Genomic DNA, 3,164 nt, shown 5'->3' with positions numbered 1-3,164 from the left:
AAAAAGAAAAGGAGGACTTGTGGCACCTTAGAGACGAACCAATTTATTTGTGCCACAAGTCCTCCTTTTCTTTTTGCGAATACAGACTAACTCGGCTGTTACTCTGAAACCTGTCATTATGCAAGGGGAAATAGGTTACCTTGCAGAATGACTGAGCCACTCCCAGTCTCTATTCAAACCTAAGTTAATTGTATCCAATTTGCAAATGAATTCCAGTTCAACAGTCTCTCGCTGGAGTCTGGATTTGAAGTTTTTTTGTTGTAATATCGCAACTTTCATGTCTGTGATTGCGTGACCAGAGAGATTGAAGTGTTCTCCGACTGGTTTATGAATGTTATAATTCTTGACATCTGATTTGTGTCCATATATTCTTTTACGTAGAGGCTGTCCAGTTTGACCAATGTACATGGCAGAGGGGAATTGCTGGCACATGATGGCATATATCACATTGGTGGATGTGCAGGTGAATGAGCCTCTGATAGTGTGGCTGATGTGATTAGGCCCTGGGATGGTGTCCCCTGAATAGATATGTGGGCACAGTTGGCAACGGGCTTTGTTGCAAGGATGAGTTCCTGGGTTAGTGGTTCTGTTGTGTGGTGTGTGGTTGTTGGTGAGTATTTGCTTCAGGTTGGGGGGCTGTCTGTAGGCAAGGACTGGCCTGTCTCCCAAGATTTGTGAGAGTGTTGGGTCATCCTTCAGGATAGGTTGTAGATCCTTAATAATGCATTGGAGGGGTTTTAGTTGGGGGCTGAAGGTGACGGCTAGTGGCGTTATGTTATTTTCTTTGTTAGGCCTGTCCTGTAGTAGGTGACTTTTGGGTACTCTTCTGGCTCTGTCAATTTGTTTCTTCACTTCCGCAGGTGGGTATTGTAGTTGTAAGAAGGCTTGATGGAGATCTTGTAGGTGTTTGTCTCTGTCAGAGGGGTTGGAGCAAATGCGGTTGTATCGCAGAGCTTGGCTGTGGACGATGGATCGTGTGGTGTGGTCAGGGTGAAAGCTGGAGGCATGTAGGTTGGAACAGCGGTCAGTAGGTTTCCGGTATAGGGTGGTGTTTATGTGACCATCGTTTATTAGCACAGTAGTGTCCAGGAAGTGGATCTTAATCGCGTCTCTGCTAAGGCTGCGTCTACACTCCCCCTTGTGTCAGTAGAACGTATGTGGCTCGGGGAGTGAATAAGCCACCCCCCGAGTGACACAAGTTACACAGACCTAAGCGCCGGTGTGGACAGTGCTATGGTGCTGGGAGAGCTTCTCCTGCCAACATGGCTACGGCTGCTCGTTGAGGCTGGAGAGCTCCCTCCCGTCGGCTTCCAGCCGCTCCAGTAGAGACTGCCACTGGGGGCCACGTCACTCACAGCTGTGAGGGCCGAGCGGTTAAGGCGTTGGACTCGAAATCCAATCGGGTTTCTCTGCACAGGTTCAAATCCTGCTCACAGCGAGGCCTGTGTTTTAGCCACACTTGCTCACCAGGGCAATACATCTCCACCGGCCCTGAGACGCTCTCCATACACTCCCCACCCCAGGTAAACCCTGTTCTGCTCCTTTCAGGGGAATGCCTGGGATGGTGCCTCACGCTGTGTCCCTGCGGTCTCAGCTCCCGAGGCCTCTGCCCCTCACCCAGCGCCCCCCGGCTCAGCCCCACCCCTGGGTGCTGCTCCTCTCCAGAGCGTGGAAGGAACTGAGCACGGGCAGCCCGTATCAGAGGCCAGGGGAGCCTGAGCCTCCCCCAAAAGGCCGTCCATGCGGGGGGGAAACGCTGGGGATGTGGGGCGGGTCTCCCCGCCGGAGGCCCGTGGGCCCGTGGTCAACTTACGAGCGCTGGAAGCGAAGCTCCAGAGAAGTGGGGGCCCCGCCTGCACCCCGCTCCCCTCTGCCTCTTAGCCCGATGCCCTGCTCTTCCTCTGCCTCTTCCCATCCCCCCTCCGCCTCTTCCCCCAAAACCTGCGCCCCACCCCCCCTCAGCCTTTTCCCCCGCGGCCCCGTCTTCTCATGCCTCTTCCTGTCCTGCTCCACCTCCTTCCCCAAGGACCCCCCTGCCTCCCGCTCACCGAAGACAGAGAAAAGGGACGGGTGCCTGGCCCCATGGCCCCCCGGTAGCCCCACTTCGGGGAAAGGGGTGGAGAGGAGCAAGCAGGGGGTGAGTGGAGTCCTGGGGGAAGAGGCGGAGAGGAGCGAGGGGCAGGTAGGGGGACCTCGGGGGCCAGAGGAGTGAACAGTGGGGGGGCGGGGCCTCGGGGGAAGAGGATGACCGGGGGCGGGGCCTCTGTGGCAGGGCCATGCTCTAGGCCCCGGTGGCCCCCCAACTTCTTGGGGTCATCTGAAACCCAGGATGAAGGTGACACAGGGCCTGGTTCCTGTTTGGGCTAAGATTCCATAACAGCTCTCCCTTCCTGGCAGTGTGAAGGGGCTGCACAGGGGCATAAAGCCCTCCAGACATGGCCGGAGACAGGGAAAGGGCCGTCAATGCGGAAGAGAATCAGGCCCAGAGTTAGACAAGGGGTGCAGAGAATATTCTGGAATCAGGTCATTGCACTTCGCCCTTGCTCGAAATGCTTCCTGTATTTTCTCCATTTCACTCCCTGACTCTCGATCTCTGCCCCTTTCCCCGTTTCGTCCTCAGAATTAGCACATTCAGCCAGTTAATTGCAGCAATCCCGCCATAAGACAGCAGCCTGAAATCTCAGCTCTCCCCCGCCCCTCGCACGAGACCTGCTGCCAGCTGAAGTGGAGAAAGAATGGGGAACGTCTCTGGCAGAGGGTGTGAAACAGACACCCGGAAAAGGTGAGCTTTCACAGGGACTGCTGGGCACGCATGGACTGTGGCTGGGGAGGGGGCTGCCAGACCTCCCTCGGGTGACCAGACAGCAAGTGTGAAAGATCGGGATCGGGGTGGGAGGTAATCGGAGCCTATATAAGAAAAAGACCCAAAAATCGGGACTGTCCCTCTAAAATCAGGACACCTGGCCACCCTAGACCTCCCCCACAGACTGCCACTGAGTGAGTGGGGGGCAGTTGCACAGACCTGCAGGGACCACACGGATTGTGAGGTTTGCTCCCCTCCTGTCTCCAGTGGGGCTGAGGTTTCTCCCTGAGCCTGCTGAGCCCTGTGGCCCTTCCCAGCCACGCCCGTGGGAGCAGAAAACACCGAAAGACCAGGCCGGGGA

General features: G+C 56.2%; 1 non-coding gene across 1 annotated transcript; it reads left to right on the top strand.

The window, feature by feature from the left end:
• Positions 1-1,356: 1,356 nt before the first annotated feature.
• TRNAS-CGA (transfer RNA serine (anticodon CGA)) lies at positions 1,357-1,438 on the top strand. Its single transcript has one exon. It is a non-coding gene; the product is annotated as a tRNA-Ser (tRNA).
• The last annotated feature ends 1,726 nt before the right edge of the window (positions 1,439-3,164 follow it).

The sequence above is a fragment of the Lepidochelys kempii genome, chromosome 11 (genome assembly GCF_965140265.1).
Source record: "Lepidochelys kempii isolate rLepKem1 chromosome 11, rLepKem1.hap2, whole genome shotgun sequence".
Classification (NCBI taxonomy): Eukaryota; Metazoa; Chordata; order Testudines; family Cheloniidae; genus Lepidochelys; species Lepidochelys kempii.
Note: the sequence above shows the minus strand (reverse complement) of the source record. Positions and strands in the feature narration are given on the sequence as shown.